This window comes from Colobus angolensis, unplaced genomic scaffold (assembly GCF_000951035.1).
Source record: "Colobus angolensis palliatus isolate OR3802 unplaced genomic scaffold, Cang.pa_1.0 Scaffold54, whole genome shotgun sequence".
Taxonomy (NCBI): domain Eukaryota; kingdom Metazoa; phylum Chordata; class Mammalia; order Primates; family Cercopithecidae; genus Colobus; species Colobus angolensis.
This window is the reverse complement of record NW_012118932.1, coordinates 6,056,830-6,075,038: the sequence shown is the minus strand read 5'-3', so window position 1 is coordinate 6,075,038 and position 18,209 is coordinate 6,056,830. Positions and strand designations below refer to the sequence as shown.

The 18,209-nt window shown below is 36.2% G+C and overlaps 1 long non-coding RNA gene across 1 annotated transcript; it reads left to right on the top strand.

The window, feature by feature from the left end:
- The first annotated feature begins 8,628 nt into the window (after positions 1–8,628).
- LOC105525548 lies at positions 8,629–13,130 on the top strand. The gene is made up of 2 exons (XR_001003940.1): positions 8,629–8,832; positions 12,767–13,130. It is a non-coding gene; the product is annotated as an uncharacterized LOC105525548 (long non-coding RNA).
- Positions 13,131–18,209: the final 5,079 nt, after the last annotated feature.

The window sequence follows — 18,209 nt, the reverse complement described above, 5'->3', positions numbered from 1 at the left end:
TAAGGTCCAGTCTGGATGACAAAGGCTGGAGGATATAGAGTATTGTAAGTCTGTAAGAATCCTTACAGTGTATTTGAATTTTAGAGCTATATAAACTTAGGACTATGATCTGTAACCATTTATCAGTTGGAAATAAAAATAAATATCACAATATTACACATTTAGAATTTATGCAGTTTGCATTCAGCTGATATTAAAGGGAGTACAAATGGTACTTGGGTCTTAGGCTCCCATAGCCTCTTCAGATTGAAGAATAAAATGAACAGGGGAAGAACTGGAACAATAGGATATCAATGATGACAAGTTACACAAATCATTACAGATTCTTGTGGGACGTTCGTGAGCCATTTTAACATGAACAGGGAGAGTTATACCAACTATCACAGTTAATTACCAAACAGTGCTTCTCTGAGAATCAACATTTCACCCTATAGCCTCCCAAGAATGGCTATTTTGAGTCATCTGACACCTAAAGTTTTATGTATATCAAACAGATACATGTTAGCAGAAAGACGTGAAAAGTAAATTTGGGGCTACCTAATAAATGTGGATTAAAATTTTTGCTTTACAGACATACTAATCTTTTAAATGTGTGAGTAATAAGGCTCCTTTCCCCTCTGTCAGATTTTTAAAGGTGGTTGGAGACCTGAAGTAGGTATCAAAGCTCTGCCTATATTGAACCTCCACAAGGGCATCTATGGAAAAATTTGAGTGATTTGGAATCAATTTTAATTCCATGAATATGCATACCTCTGTTAGATGTAGGACACTCTTTGATATTAGTGTCCTTGAGGGTCAGTAATTGAACGTGCATTATCTTTACTTATTTTCTGTTTTTCTGTTCCATAGCTTTTTCCTTTTAGAATTTCTTCCCCCTTTTGTTTGCTATTTTCCTTTTTGGGGAGCCTCTAAACCCTTGTTCCAAAGGGTGAGCTGAAATAACACTTCAGTATATCTGAGCAAGCACAAGGATTGTTCTCAGGCATTCCCCATGGGAAATTTCAATGCTGTCTCATCTTTTCGAAGATACGATCAGATGAGACCCTGAACAGATTCTGAATCCAACTAAAGATCTAATTAAGTAACCCTAAGAAAAGTGCCCATTCAGAGATTCTGTGCCTTTATGAACTTCCTCCTAATCGTCTCTTAGAAGGTAAACAAAATTCCCCTTTTTCTACGTTTGAAAGCTAGCAACAGTGTGTATGACCTTGACCACAAGAGAGAGTTCAGTATTGCCAGGACTGGAAAAATCATTGACAGTGCATCACCTATTGAAGCTGAAGGAGCAGTGTCATTTCTGTCTGTGAGGGCAAGCACATTAAACATAAAGGCTAATCCTTGGACGCACAGAGACCCACTAATCCTTGTAAACCATAAGCTGCTTTACAAATTTTATCATGAACTCGCAAAGCTTGTTTGCAACTCTAAAAATCAGAGAATTACTGAAACATTCGGTTGGAGGACCCAGTAAGGTCATTCACTAGCAACATTCATTAACCTCTCTCTAGTCAGCTTTCCTTAAACTTTCTCTAACAGAGAAGATTCTTAGTCGCAGATTTCTCAGGGAAAGACACTCCATAACCTCTTTTGTATTTCCTTCCTATTTGAAAACATCTGAAAGGATAGATATTTTTTATTATTAACTGCCACCTCTTTTTTTTAAATAAACAAACCCTTAAAAATAAAACAAGGCAATAGTCTACTGGGTTAGAAGAAAAAATAAATCCCATAAAGGAAAGTAATTCCAAAAAATGTGTTGAACCATATTCACCACTTTTTGCTAAACACCTGTTTTAAACATTTGATGATATGCTGTGATAAAATTTATCCACGCAGCATGTAAAGCTGTTTATTACTTGGTCTCTGACTATTTTTACAGCTTTACCTACCACTACCCTACTTTTCTTCCACACCAGCTAATACCAGTCGTATTGATGGTACCTGAAGTTACCATCTCTATTTTCTCAATCTTTAAAACTAACATTGTTCTTTAAGACATATTTTCTCCCTTGTGAAGCTTCCCTTACCTCACTTTAATCCTCTTTGTGTAAATTATTTTCAAACAGCATTCATATTCATATATTTATACATATATATATAGAGAGAGAGTGTGTTCAGATCACAATATATGATTAAATCATACATATTTCTCTATATTAGGTGCACTCCCCTTCAAATTAGGAATTTGGTTTGATTTTCTTTTATATCATTAGTGGAAGGCAAGTCATTTTTCCTAAATAACACTGGATAAATTATATATGATTGTGGACCTTGTATTTATAAGACAAAAATGTACTGTTTTCATTTGATGTGTTTCAAACATTTTTCCGAGAATTTTAAATATCATTCACATTTCCTTAGTGCATTTAGAATCACAGCTGATGCCATGATAAGAATTATTTTAGGCCGGGCGCGGTGGCTCAAGCCTGTAATCCCAGCACTTTGGGAGGCCGAGACGGGCGGATCACGAGGTCAGGAGATCGAGACCATCCTGGCTAACACGGTGAAACCCCGTCTCTACTAAAAAATCCAAAAAAAACTAGCCGGGCGAGATGGCGGGTGCCTGTAGTCCCAGCTACTCGGGAGGCTGAGGCAGGAGAATAGCGTGAACCCGGGAGGCGGAACTTGCAGTGAGCTGAGATCCAGCCACTGCACTCCAGCCTGGGCCACAGAGCGAGACTCCGTCTCAAAAAAAAAAAAAAAAAAAAAAAAAGAATTATTTTAAAAGATGAGAACAGAACACCAGTAAAGAAATTTTGAGTTATCTTCTTTTTGATAGACAGAAAAACAGTTGCTAAAAAGACTAAAAATGAGTAATTAATATTAAGTGATTAAAAGTAGTCCATAGTTAAAATTACAATAGTTAACTTTGACATGGCATATAATACCTAGAGAAAACTAACTTCTTATATATGTTGTATTAATTACAAATATAAAATGTTACAAAAGGAGAAATTACCTTTTTGTAAATCCTGAGCAATATTTAATTCTCTGTTCAGGATAAAAATATCCTGAACACCTGAATATATTTTAGCCTATATGTATTTATCTCATATATATTAAGACTTACCTATATTTTATCCTATTTTCAAAATGTGTAAGAATCAGAAGCTGGCAAACGACTGTCTCTTGCAAGCATCAATTTTAAAACATCATTTATACCATAATCTTCTTATTAGACATCTAGGACTCCAGAGCCCAGTATTCTCTGATATATAAATTACTAAGAATGATTTATTTAAATTTTTAGAAATTAAATTTACCTTAGAACTTCAAATTTAACATTGAGTTAATAAATATTTGATAATACTATTTTATACTTTTCTAGAGTTTCTATTTTTTTAACCAAAGAGAAGGTCTTCTACTAAGATTTATCTAAAGCAACACCAATCTAGGCAAATATTAGTAGATTTAGAGATAGAAAACTGAAGCTCAGAGAGAGGTTTTGTAACTTATTCACAGATCACTCTGATAGTTCATAATATTGTGCTGCGGAATTAGGTTTCCTAACACAGTGCCTCACACACATACCACCATGTATCATAGCTACGGCTGCAGCTGGGATGCAAAGTTAGGGTTTAATTTCAAAACAAGAGAAATAAATCTGGACTTCTAGTTTCAGCTCTGATATACAAAGTGTTTGGAAAGCCTTTCTCCCACCCTTATAATACAAACAAGTTAGACGAACTAAAAATCAATGACATTTCTTGGACATATTAGAGAATTGAGGTCAAAGGGCATCACTACAAAATCTGAAGACACAGGCACATCAAGAGACACACAGCCAAGATTTATTTTTCTGGAGCAAAAGCCAATGGCCCATGAACTTCTAGTAGCACTTAAATGATAATTTTTACGAATTTCTGAAGCCTGAATGCAGACTCACTTGAGAGTGAGAAACTCTTGGTGGCCATAATATTAGTGAAGCCCCCATATTTACATGGGTTTTACCTCTAGGAACCCTACAAGATCCTCAAAATCGGCCAAGAAAAATCCCGACAGGTCTGGCTGGGCAAGAGGGAAACTAACCATTTTGAAGTATATATAAAGTGTTCTTCATAGTGAGGACTTGCTCTCTGATAGAAAAGACTTTACTGGGGTGCTAAATGACCTAAGGTAGGGTCAACTCCAGCCCCCTTTGCCTTTCTGTCTCATCTAAAGGTGGGGGGAAGCTGAGAAACACTTGTGAAGATTATATAGTTCAGAGACAAAGACTCTCCAAAAGGCTGAGATTTCATCAAAATATTATAGAATGTTTTCACTCTCTTATTATTTAACGATACATCAACAGGTTTCCAATATAATAATAGTGGATTACGAATGAGCTTCAAGACACAGACTCCATTTAGGAAAGAGTTTTTAGGGAACCCCCACAACCCCCCAAAAAGGACAGACAAGACAAGAACAATAGGGAAAATGGAAACTTTTGGCACCTACTGCTACAGCAAACGTTGAACATGGGCCAGCTCCTAGCCAGGCAAACATAATCTCACACCGTAGAACTATTTACGTCTTCTACTACATCATACGTCATGCCTAACTTTCAACCAAAAGTATAAATCATTCTATAAGAAACATTATCTGCAGAGATAAACCGAGTATCAGAACCATCTTCAAATATGGTACAGATGTTGGATTTATTAGCTAGGTAATTTAAAATAATTATAATTAATAAGTGAAAGATTCTAATAGAAAAAGTAAACAACACACAAGAGCAGATGGGTAATGTAAGCAGAGAGGTGGAAATGCCAAAATAACCCCAAAAATATAAGTTTAAAAATTAACATAAATGAAGAATGTCTTTGATGAGTTCATCAGTAGACCAGAAACAACCGAGAAAAGAGTCAGTGAGATTGAAGATATGTCGATAAAAAATTTCCATGTTGAAATGCAAAGGGAAAAATAAATTTTAAAAAAAAGAAAACAAAACAGAATATTCGAGAATTGTGGGACAATTTCAAAAGGGATAACACATACATAATTGGAATACCAGAAGGGTAAGACAGAGAATGGTGCATAATAAATACATGAACTAATAATGACTGAGGATTTTCCAAAATTAATGATAAACACCAAACCACAGATTCAGGAAGCTCAATGAGCAACAAGCAGGATAAATACAAATATATATATATATATACACTTAGGCATACCATATCAGAATTGAGAAGAACAAAAACAAAGAGAAAAATTCTTGAAAGAAGCCAGAGTGAAATAAAAAGCCTTATTTATAGAGGCAAAAGGGTACAAATCACAGTAGACTTCTTGTTGGAAACCATGTAAAAATGATGACACTGCAATTAAATATTTAAAGTATTGATAGAAAAAATCAATAATTATACATATGATGAAATTATCCTTCAAAACTAAAGGAGATAAAGGCTAAGAAAAACAAAAATTGTAGAAACTTGTTGCCCATGGACCTGCCTTGCAAGAAATGTTAAAGGAAGTTCTTCAGGGAGAAGGTAAATGACAGAATTCAGAAACCTGGATTTTCGTAGTGAAAGGAAAAGCATCATAAAAGTAATACATGAAGGCAAAATAAAAACTCCCAATACTGACATAGCATTTAAACATAACAATTTTTCTACAAGAGGAAATACTCAAAATGTAATTTTTAAATATAATTGTGTTAATTTAGATTTCATTTTTCTGATTTTTAATTGGTCTAATAAATACATATTCAGAGTACTAAAAGTAACAGTATATTGGATGTTTATGACATTTGGATAAGTGAAATAAAAGACAGCCATGTTATAAGGGAACATAGAAGGGAAGAATTGGGTAGCACATGGACTTTGTTACAAGGTCCCTGTGCTACTCATGAAGGAATGTAGTGTTATTTGAAAGTGGATTAGCTGCAAATGTGTATTTTAAAGCCAATAGCAACCATTAAAAGCTTTGTTAAGGCATTATAATTGATATGCTAAAACAGGAGAGAAAACAGAACTTTGTAAAATGCTCAAAGTCACAATAGGCAAAAGAAGGGAAGATTTTTGAAAGTCACAAAAAACAAATGCAGAAAATAGAAAACCATTATAAACATGGCAACTGTCAATCCAACTAAATCAATAATGATTCTATATGTATATTGTCTAAATACACCAATTAAAGACAGAGATTGTCAGAGTGTTAGAAACAGACCCAACTATATATTGCCTACAAGAAACCCACCTTACATATAAAAACACAGATAGCTCAAAAGTAAATACATAATATATACCATGCTAGCACTAATAAAAAGAAAGCTGGAATATATATATTTATTTCAGACAAAGATGACCTCAGAGAAAGAAATATTCTCGGGGATAAAGTAGGGTATTGCATAAAGATAAATGTGTCAAATCTCCAAGAAGATGTAACAACCCTTAATATGTATATATCAACAACAGGCATCATAATATGTGAGACAAAAACTAATAGAACTGCAAGGAGAAATAGACAAATCCACTGTTATAGGTGGAGACTTGAACACATCTCTACCAGTAATTGATTAATCCATCATCGGGCCAATCTGCAAGGATATAATTGAACTGAACAACACCAACTGAACTTAATCAACTTGATCTAATTGACATTTATACAAAAAGAAGCCTCAGCAATCTCCAAGGACGTATGAAGTTGGATCACCTCTGTCCACTTCACCTTGCTGGTATGAGGATGTATTGAGAGAGAGTGTGTGTGTGTGCATGTGTGTGTGTGTCCAGTCCAACACCAGGCACAATACTGAAGCAAGGTATGACTTGAGTGTATATTTAATCTGAATCTTTAATATATTTACCTATACTTATTGTTAAAAAGGTACTCTTTCTACTGTGCATACCTCTGGAGAAGTGACTCTGAGCCTTGGCCTGTTTTCAGGTGCCATGCCACCCCACTGTTACCCAGACTAGTGGCACAGGTTATGCACACTGAACCCTCAGTTCTGCTGCTCTCTGGTTTTAGATTGACCTCTCCATTTGTCTTACCATGGGACTTGCCATGACCCAGTAGATGTATATAGTTCCAAGTTCTCTCCTGTTCATTAAATTAATGCCTTTAAAGCTTTACAGTTACATTTAAAACACTTACTATTTCACTGCAATTAAACTTAAAAAAATATTTTAATGAAAAAACTGAGTGCTTGCTACTTTCTACAGAAACTGTGTGGCCCATAACTAATGACCACATTGGCCCACAGTGAATTAGAACTGTACAGACCACTGGAAATCAGGACTAATCAGACACTCCAGTAAACTTTTCAGTGTCTTCATACAATGCATTCCATCCAAAAGTACATAAGCAAGTTTCTCAATTTTTTGACATTTCCAACAGCAAGAGAAAATCCAGGCAATGCAATTTTTTAGTCCAAATATAAAATATTCAGTACGTTGTCAAATTTTATTACAATCACAGGGAACATGGGATAAAATCTGATCTATTAAAGGAAACCTGAAAAATACTGTCATGCACTTATGAGCTATAACCGACCTCCTGTTAGTAGTGAAGAGAAGGGATTGAATAATCTAAATTAACTAACCGGTCTTAAAAGGAGAAAACTGTTGCCTTTAATTTTTTTTTTCTTAACCAGCAAATAAAGCATGATAGTTACGTTTTCTTAACCAGCAAAGCATGATAGTTATGTTTTCTTAACCAGCAAATAAAGCATGATAGTTGTTTATGGTCACAGTGCCTGGCACACAATAAGCTCTCAACAAGGATTAACTGTCTCATCTTTTTCCACCCAGGAACCCAAGGCCAAAAGTTACAATCCATGTGTTGTATAAGCGCTGAATGTAATAAAATTCGACTGTCATTTGCTGTCTGCAGACATATCTGCCTTAATAAGAGCTATTCCTTGTTATATTTGCATTGCCAATACACATCTTTTCCTCCTTCAGCTTCATTCAGCAGGCCCTGTGACCTCTCTGATACAAATTCTACCCCAGTGGCAGCTAGAACACTCCTGGCATCCCAGGAGGAACAGAAACGAGTTTGCTCCGCCTCTGGATCTGTATGTACTCTGGGCTTGGAACCAGCCGATATCTTGATAAGTCTGCCCAGTCTTGCTTCTCATTAAGGAATATTTAACACTCTCCAAATATTAATAAGGATCTTCTTACAAATGTGATCTTACTTGGTAGCAAAGCCTTATGGCTTTCTTTTTATAAACCAGACTAAAAACACAGCATAATCCTTCTGTTAATAAGGAAGGAGAAAAACAAAGAATCAGTTCTTTGCTTGTGGCAAGGAATATGTTGTTAAACTTCCATGCATCTGTGGACTCCGTAAAAAGAAAACTATTACTAATAATTTCCAAACCTAAAGTTAACTGTGACTCCCAGTGAAGCTTCTTCCCATAAACTAGAATCCTTTTAATCCTGAAGCTGTGTATTTCAAATTAAAAAAAAAAAAATTACCTGAGTCTTTCTTTAATGTGTTTAACAGAAAGCTCTTTTTTGCCAATGTGTGTCAGGCACAAAGCAGATTCAATTCTTAACAAATACTCCCTAATTGTCTAAACCACAAAACTATTGGCGCAGTTGAATATATATTTACTTGATTCCTATGCTGTGCAAGACTAAGCTTGTTGTTTTAAAGAGTATAGGTAATATGAAGTGTCTGTTCTCACAGTCCAGACAAATCTATACATAAACCTCAACTCCACCACTAACTAGCTGTGTCAGCTTTGATTTTCTTATTGGAGCATGTTCTAAGGATTGTTTTGACATGTTTTGTTCACCATAGACATGTCTTGTGCTACTGGGAGAGCTTACACTATAGTCTGAACTTCTACAGAGCTTTTTCCTACTGTGAACCTCACTCAGAAACGACAGCCTTCCATTCCACAAGGTAAACAGACCACAGCAGTATTCCCAAGCACGGAATATGCTAGCTTCACCCCAAAGAGGCCTATAAGAGGTTGTGCTTCCTTCCTAGTGGTGGAAGTTTTACATCGTCTTCATTTGTCCTTTACTTTGGGAAGGAGAAGATGTCCCATTATGCCCTCAAAACCAGCGCGGTGGCTCACGCCTGTAATCCCAGCACTTTGGGAGGCCGAGGTGGGCGGATCACGAGGAGGGGATCGAGACCATTCTGGCCAACACGGTGAAACACCGTCTCTACTAAAAATACAAAAAAAATTAGCCGGGCGAGGTGGCGGCGCCTGTAGTCCCAGCTACTCGGGAGGCTGAGGCAGGAGAATGGCGTGAACCAGGGAGGCAGAGCTTGCAGTGAACCGAGATCGCGCCACTGCACTCCAGCCCGGGCGACTGAGCGAGACTCTGTCTCAAAAAACAAACAGAAAAAAACCACTGGTCGACAAACTACCGGCCATAGGCCAAATTTAGCCCACTGCCTCTTTCTTGTGAGTAAAGTTGTATTTTCATACAACCCATTCATTTGCAAATTGTGTATGGCTATATTTGTGCTTCAATGGCAAAGTTGAGTAGTTGTGATGGTGTCTGGCCTGCAAAGCCTTAAATCTTAACTATTTGACCATTTGCAGAAACAGTTTGCCAACTGCTGCCCTAAACCTCTGAACACTTAACAGTTCCTCTAATGTGGCAGATATCTGAATCTTTACAGGTTTTATGTCTTAACATCTGTTGTCCATGTATTTTTCCAGACCTCTAACCTATTTGCCAAATCTTGCTCATCTATTCTGATTAAATAAGTTGATACGCTGTCATGGGCACCCTATGATTTTTAACTTCTTAATGATGAATCACATTTAGGCTTCCACTGTCTTTCTCCAATGCATCAATAGCTCCCAGCAACAGTCATCCAATCCCATAATGCTTTTATTGACTACTTCCCTGTACCTCTCAATTACCTGATATATTGTACCAGAAGAGCTTTTTCATCCAATAATATACTTTCCCAGTCCTCTACCAGTGAAACATTGGACAACTGTACTGCTGTATCTTGCCAAGGTTATCATTCCTCCTCGTACCAACTCGCAGGTGATGCAGCTCTCAAATTCCACTTTAGTGTCTGTCTTTGTACTACCCCTGGTACCCTAAGATCAACCGTCATGGGTTGGGTTCCTCAGAAAAGGAGATGGATTTATATGCAGCAGAACTTTTGAGGGTGTGCGCTAACGATCAACTCCCAGAAGTGAGGAAAGCAGAACTGGGCATAGGGAGGAATTGAACTCTGATGTAGTTGTAACAGAGAATGCAGGTGATCCCACGGAGTGCTCTGGAGCTGAGCTGGCCCAGATTAAGTCTGGAGGGCCAAGTCATTATACTCCCACATCAAGTAGTTTTTAACCGGTTGCCTCAGGGGGTGGGGTCTCATCTTCAGTGAGGCAGCTCTCTTCAGTCCAGAGCAAATCGTAGAAAGAGTTATTGTATTTGTGAGCTGTTAGTAGACAATAGTTTCAGCACCTGACAGAATGAAAGCCTGACCCCTGAAGTGGGTCTAGACAGTGCAACGCACTATCCATTCCATGGACGTAACGAGCAAAAAAATCCTAGAAGGGTACTTTAATTCCAGTGGTGAGATGGTTGAAATAACAAGCCAATAATAACCAACGCTAACAGTCAAATGCTCTTGGAATGAATTCTTGGAATAGAAGACAGCTTTACATGCCGTATCAGATTTGTATTTCTGATGGGGATGTCAAACAATATAGCTATTCTGGAAAACAGTTTGGCAGTTTCTTAAAAACTAAACAAGCATTTGTCATATGGCCTGGTGATTGCACTCTTAGTCATTTAACCTGAAGAAATGAAAATTGATGTTCACACAAAAACTTGTACAAAAAAAGTACATAACAGCCCAACGCTACATCCAGATGTCCTCCAATGGACAAATGATTAAACAAAGTGTGATACATCCACACTACAAAATATTGCTCAACAATAAAAAGGAAAATGAAACAACAAAGAACTATTGACATGTAGAACAACCTGGATGGGTCTTTATGGTGAATGGGGAAAAAATCTCAAGAGATTACACACACCGTAGGGTTCTAGTCATATAGTATTATTGAAATGATAAAATTACAGAAATAGAGAATAGGTTAGTAGTTAGTTGCCAGGGTTAGGAATGGTAGGAAGAATTGAATTGACTGTAGCTACAAAAGAATGGCATAAGGGATCCTCCTGATGGAAGTATTCTGTTTTTCCACTGTGGTAATACATGCAAACACACAATTAAACTAGTGATATCTGAATAAGATGAACGGATTCTCTCTATGTGTATTCTCTGGTTATGATATTGTGCTATAGTAATATAAGATATTACCATTGGTGGAAAATAGTTAAAGGGTATACAGGTGCTCCGTATATTATTTATTACAACTACATATAAATCTACAATTATATCAAAATAGAAAGCTTACAAAATATTTTGTGATTTTTTTACATTCTCTAAAACACCCAAATAGAGGTTTTAATTAAATCATAGTTGACAACCATTCGCAGGTATTTCTATTGTTTTTGTTGGTGGTAATATTTCCTCATATGAACCTTAGCACTATTAGGCCAGGCATTTACTCACCAGATCCGGTCTGGGGTTACATATGGGACTGAACACTCACATATTATCTGGTTAGAGTAGCAAAAAGCAAGAAGACTTGGACAGTCTTCTCCATGCACAGGCCAGAGACGCATGAAACAGGAGGCGGGATTAGAGTCTTGTATCCTAGGTTGACTTATGTATTTAACATTTGATTGCCTGAAATACAAAACCTTGTTAAAATTTATGTCTGAGCATAAGTTTAACTCTCAAATTAGACATGTTACTTTAGAAATACAGATACCATAGCACCTTCAAGAGAAGGGCAGATGGTTTCAGCCAACATTTCATTGAATCAAAATATTGGAAGGAGCTAATACTATTTTGTTTATCCTACAAAAGGAAAGTCTTTAAAAGAAAGGTGGTAGTATTTTTTTTAATGTTATCACGATTCAGAATTACACGATATTGAGTTGAAATATATGGAGTATTTCAACTCAATATAAGGAAGAATATTTTAAGTTGTCACTACCCAGTTATAGAATAAACTGCATCAGAACATAGTAGATGTCCTCATCCCCAGACAGAGTCAAGAAGAAATGATGGCTAAAACAGAAACAGAATGAGGGTTATATGTAATATCTTCTGAAATTCTTTTGAGACTTCAGAATCTATAAATAGATATTTTTATATCATTTGTTTTATATTTAGGATAATTGAAGGAATGATTTTCAATGAAAAGGCTTTACTTAAAATTCTTACAATAGCCAGAAAATAATTTTGGCACCAATTTCAATTGGTGGCACTACACCTTATGCCCAGGAAGACAGATAACTTCCTTTGTTGCAATGTAATTTTTTTCTTCCTCAAAATTGATGCAATAATCAGTTGTACTTTATTTCATAAATTTTTGCGTGTTGAATAAAATTTTATTAAAAAAAGAATAAATGGAATAATTTATATTTTATTATCCCTTGGATTTACAATAACAACTACAATATTTTTATATTTCTACTTTTACTTAAAAATTTAATAACACCTTCATTTAATACATTAGTATATAATCTCATCATTGTTATTTAAATTGTCATATTATTTTCTGCTGTCATCTCTTTAAGAAGAGAGATGGTTTACCCTATAATCTTTCGGGGTAAATAACTGTGTTTGGAATGGTAGAGTAAATTTACATGGGGTTGGCGAAAATAGTATTCTAATCATTATAAATCCCTGGTGGAAATATGGCATAGGAGAAAAGTTTACAGGGTGATATTATGGTATGTGTTTTTATCTATTTTATTTTATTTACTTTTATTTTTTGTAGAATCAGAGCCTCACTATGTTGCCCCAGTGGTCTCGACTCCTGGCCTCAAGTGATCTTCCTGCCTCAGCTTACCAAAGTGTTGGGATTACAGGTGTGAGCCACAGTGCCCAGTCTGTGTGTGTTTTTATAATTGGAAGCACATAACATCGTTTACACAATATGCAAGTGCATATTGAGGAAGGAGGGAGACCAAATAGGTCTAAAAGTAAGCAGAATAAGTCTTGACCCATTAACTGTACAGATCAAAATCCACACTAATTTTAGATATACAGAACACTATGTCTTTTAAAAATCTATTTAGAAATTACTTACGGTATTTTTTAGAAAATGCACAGGAACCCCTGTTAAAAAATAAAATATTCCTAACAGAGTTGAAAGCCACCCACAACCTTGTCATTTCGCATGCCTATTTCACTGTCCTTCCCAATCAGAATAATCATTATGAACTCGGTGTTTATAATACCCATACATTTTATACCATTTCTTTCCAAGCACTTTTAGGAACATTTAGAAACTTTTAGTCACATTTAAGAAATGCACACTGAAACAAATATAGTTCTATGATGTATTTACTGTTCAACAACAAGGGACACCAATTGTACACTGAAGTAGGAAACCATGGACTGGAATTCAGAGGCTTAATTCTGGTTCTGGCTCTTCATCAACTAACAAGTCACTTGTCAGTACACCTTATGATCCTAATGTCTACAGTGAAGGGGTGAAACTAGGTTAGCAGTTCCAAGCTTTTTACCAAAACAAAAAATGCTTTTTGGCTGTTTGGTTTTTTCAGTTTATGTTCTGTGATTTGTGACACTAGTAAAAGTACCTGGTCTACCTTTCCTAGTTCATAAATTATCATAAAGTCATCAACACATTTTCTGGTCTGTATAAGGTACTCAATATTTTCCCTCTGAGTAACTTTAATTCTAATGGAGACGGAAAAAACATGTCATTTAATATACCTGTAGTACATTCTTATGCTGGGTATGTAAAGTCTCTCTCTCTCTCTTTCTCTCTCTCTCTGTGTGTGTGTGTGTGTGTGTGTGTGTGTAGGCAATATCCGAAGGATAATCTAGAGTATCTAGAGTAAATTGAGTCAAAAATCTATTTTGAATACAGGTGAAAGCTTCAATTTCAAAAACATTTATTTACAGGTCTTTCTATGCTTTGCATTCAATAATTCAACTCAACACACAATGCTGGCGTCATTCTCATCTTTTGAAGGGATGATAGGTATGCATCCAGCTACATGATAAACACAGGCTTGTATTAAATTTATTTATATTTGAAGTCTGACTATAAGTTGCAGTAGTCTACATAGCTAAGAATCTCTATTACTCTAAACACCCATATTTTCAGATGTTGGTTTTCAGATTCAATGTTTCAAGACTGAAGGTACAGTGAAATTATTATCAAGATATTGTCCATGCACACCTGCATGAGAATCACATATGATACTTGTTAAATTCTGAGTTTTGGAGATCTACTCAGACCTAATGCATCATAATGCGGGCCATGAAGATCTTGACACAGAATAAATAACAACCGAGAATTGCATTTCAGAAAAGTTTCTTAGCTGATTCTTTTGTTTCACAACTTCTCTCTAGAACAAGAGCCCAGTTCTCCTCCCCAGCTCCATTGGAGCCTCTGGGATCTATTCCACCATTAGAATAACAACAACGATGATAATACAATATTCTAGAACTTAAATTGGCATAAACTCTCAGCTCTTCATTAGAAAGAGAATCTAATTTGTGGAATAAATGAGACTTAGTATTTGTAGGGACCCAGATCCCTACTGACAAGAGCCTGAGTCTAAGAAGTACTTAACATGGTTAGAATCACTGCGGTAATTACAAGAAAGGTTCTGTGATGTTAGTTGTTAGTGTGCAGAAGAGATTTTTATCTTCAAAAATAGAAGCATTATTACCAAATTGAAAACAAAAAAATTCATCCCAGAAGCAATATGTTAATTAATTGACTTAACAACATGTTGTCTTTACATTTTGTCTTTGATTATAGCAGACTGAAGCTGGTGTGTGGGCGGGGTGGAGGTAGTGGGGCAAGGGATGGAGTGAATAAAACATCTTCGAGCTCTTTGGCTTTGAGGCAGAGACTAGCTGTCAAAATTACTATGAGATTCAGAGGTTCAGGATCTGACATAAATTAGACTGAGTGAAAGGAGAAATGTTAATGGAACTTGAAAATAAATCCCATAGCACCTGTATATACAGGATTTTTTTAATACAGTGATTATTCCTAGCTGCATCATTATAATAACTTTCTAAAGACTGAACTTAGCATCCTGAGGTCCTTTTGTGGGGAGACAGAAGATGCAAGTTGAGACAAAGTATCATATTTTTACTGATAGGAGACCAAACAGTCAATTGTTTAAAAAAAAAAATCAGTAAATTATGTAAAAAGTAACACAACTAAATTTATTTAATTTTAAATGCAAATAAAGTATTGAAAAGGTTAATTAAAAATATTCTGAAGGTTTACTTCTATTTGATGTTAGCTGGAGAAAAACATTTACATGTTATCTTTAAAATAAAACATTGATTGGGTGATCATAATCACATCTGTATGTTCCAGAGAGACTATCTGTGTGACCATATCTCTATGAGAATCCCCATAGTTAGTTAGGTCCTTGCTCATCACAATGTGTACTTAAACCTGCAGTATCAGCATCTCCTGGTAACCTGAAAGACATGTAGGCTCTCAGGCCCCACCCCAGACTTGCTGGATCACAATCTGCATCATCATCAAATCTCAGATGATTCAACTGAACATTAATGTTTTTAAAGCACTGATTTAGGCCATTAAATAAACTGCCTCTTTTTAATTAGTTTGAAAAAAAATACTTTAAAAATAAGATTTTATTTGGCTAGGGCCCTAGACAATAGAACAACTCACTATTCCACAACATAAAATGATTTTAGACCTGGAAGGGTTTTTGAAACCATTTTATCCAATCCTTTGTTTTATAGATTAGGAATCTAAGAGCTCAAAAGACAGAATGGCAGGCCCAAGGTCATAAGCTATTTAATTACAGAGCTGAAATGCAAGCTCGGATGTCTTGGTTTCCAATTCAAACACAGAAAGAAAGCAAGACTGATCTGAAAACAGTCAGTGACATTTCAATTATTTTTACAAGTACTTCATAGCAAAAAGAAACAGAAATATATTCCCATCACTTTGCCTTGCAAACATGTATACAATTATTTGTTTTCTTGCTTTGTACAATAATTGGGGCAAGCTGTCACATGTATTTAAAGACACACTTTAAAATTGAATTTCTTTTTACACTAGGACTTCTTTTCTGCTAGCTCTGCTCATCTGGACCACCAGTCTTCAATTCTGCTAGTCATTTTAATGCTGGTTTTTTCATCTCTGATGATAGATGAGCTCACTAAATAGGCACACTATTGTGTAAACAATTAGTTACCAGGGATCACAGGAGAAAGGCCCTTTTCAAGACAGAAGAGCACTGGAGAGAGTGGACTGGGTGTTTCTTTTTCAGTGATGAGTAACTAGTCCTTGAATATTGCTGAGTCAAAGGAAAACCGCCAAGCCCAGAACCCTCACGGCAGGTACAGCTGTGCCCCGTTAGGAGAAAGACACTTTGCCAACACCAAGATATCCCAGTGCCAGTGTGCTGCTGAGGCAGTTGAGATTATGTCATACATGCTGTTTTCAATGCTAATCATTATAAAACATTGACCAGGCAATACATGCAGCAGAAATTTCAAGATGAATAAAGAGTTGTAGAGGAGTAAAGACTGAGAAATTAAGAAAATATTTTTAAAATTTATTTTTATTTGATGTTTATTGCCAACATAAAAATGGATAAAAATGTATTATGTTATAACTCTAAATTTTCTTTGACATCTAAATCACATATTAAGACTAAGTTAAGCAGTGAAAAAGATGATTAAGCAGCCCCCTAACATCAATTTGAGTTACACCACACCTTCTCTGGAATTTTATCACTGGTCAACTTGATCACCTTACTTCCTGTGAGATTTTAGTATTGGAAGATACATAGCTGAGAGACAGAAAGAAGAAAGGAGAGGGAGAGAGTAGTGACGTGGGGAGGAGCAAAATGAAAGCCAGAAGATGTAACCTAATGTGTTTAAACTTAAATAAATATGCAAATATGCAGTTAAATTACATATTTATTCTCCTGTTGTTCTTCTAAAATTGAATTTAACTGATGTGTCATACTCTGTGCAATTTAGAAATGATTTCTAAGTATTAAATTTCTATTTCTGAGCACTCCATTGAATATGGAATACCCACAATAAAAGATATGTAAAATTGCTGAAAAGTACGTATGGAGCTCAGCACCATAGAACATATTTGTTAGGGAATATGTCTACTGTCTACTGCAAATAAATAATGAAAATTCCTAGGTAACCTTAATGTGCCATGCATACAACATACTGTTAACTATTTTTTTAAATAAGGATATAGAAGCTTCAGGCATGCCAGTATCCTGTCTGTCCCTGGGTTCCTCTGTATGCACTAAACCTTGTACATTGGCATGAATTCCCTCCCTCTCCATCCTACCTCAGTTAAAATAGCATTTCTTTTATCCTCCTCACTTTGTAGTCTGGGAGGCTACCAGTTTATGAGTGGCAACTGCTCACTGAATGGCGCTATGGCTGAAACACAAAATGAATAGTAATGTCAATCACATATAATCTCTCTCAAATATACCTAGAAAGAGGAAGTATAAGGCCTTCCCATGGACATTGTTTTTCTTCCACATTCCAAGAACGAGAAGTCTTCAGCACTCATTTATTTTCATTTATGTTCTGTAGCTTAATTCTAAAACCACGTTGTCATCTCTATATCCTAGAGAAATAAAACAAAAGTCATGTATACTCTAGAGAAAAAAAAAAGAAAAACTGGTTTATGGAAAAACAACAACAACAAATAAGAAAAATAACAAAATAATGTCCATTGAGAAAGGCTCAGCAAACAATCTAGAAACGTACTATAAGATATAGTGAGCATCCTTTTACACGTATAGCTGAGTCTGCAAAAAAGAGAAATCCCAGCTGATAAGAAATGCAAGGACAGGCCGGGCTCGGTGGCTCATGCCTGCAATCCCAGCACTTTGGGAAGCCCAGGCGGGTGGATCAACTGAGGTTAGGAGTTTGAGAGCAAATTGGTCAACACGGTGAAACCCCGTCTCTACTGAAAATACAAAAAATTAGCCAGGCATGGTGGCGGGCACCTGTAATTCCAGCTACTTGGGAGGCTGAGGCAGGAGAATTGCTTGAACCTGGGAGACAGAGGTTGCAGTGAGGTGAGATCATGCCATTGCACTCCAGCCTGGGCAACGAGAGCAAAACTCCACCAAAAAAAAAAGAAGGACGGCCGGGCGCGGTGGCTCAAGCCTGTAATCCCAGCACTTTGGGAGGCCGAGACGGGC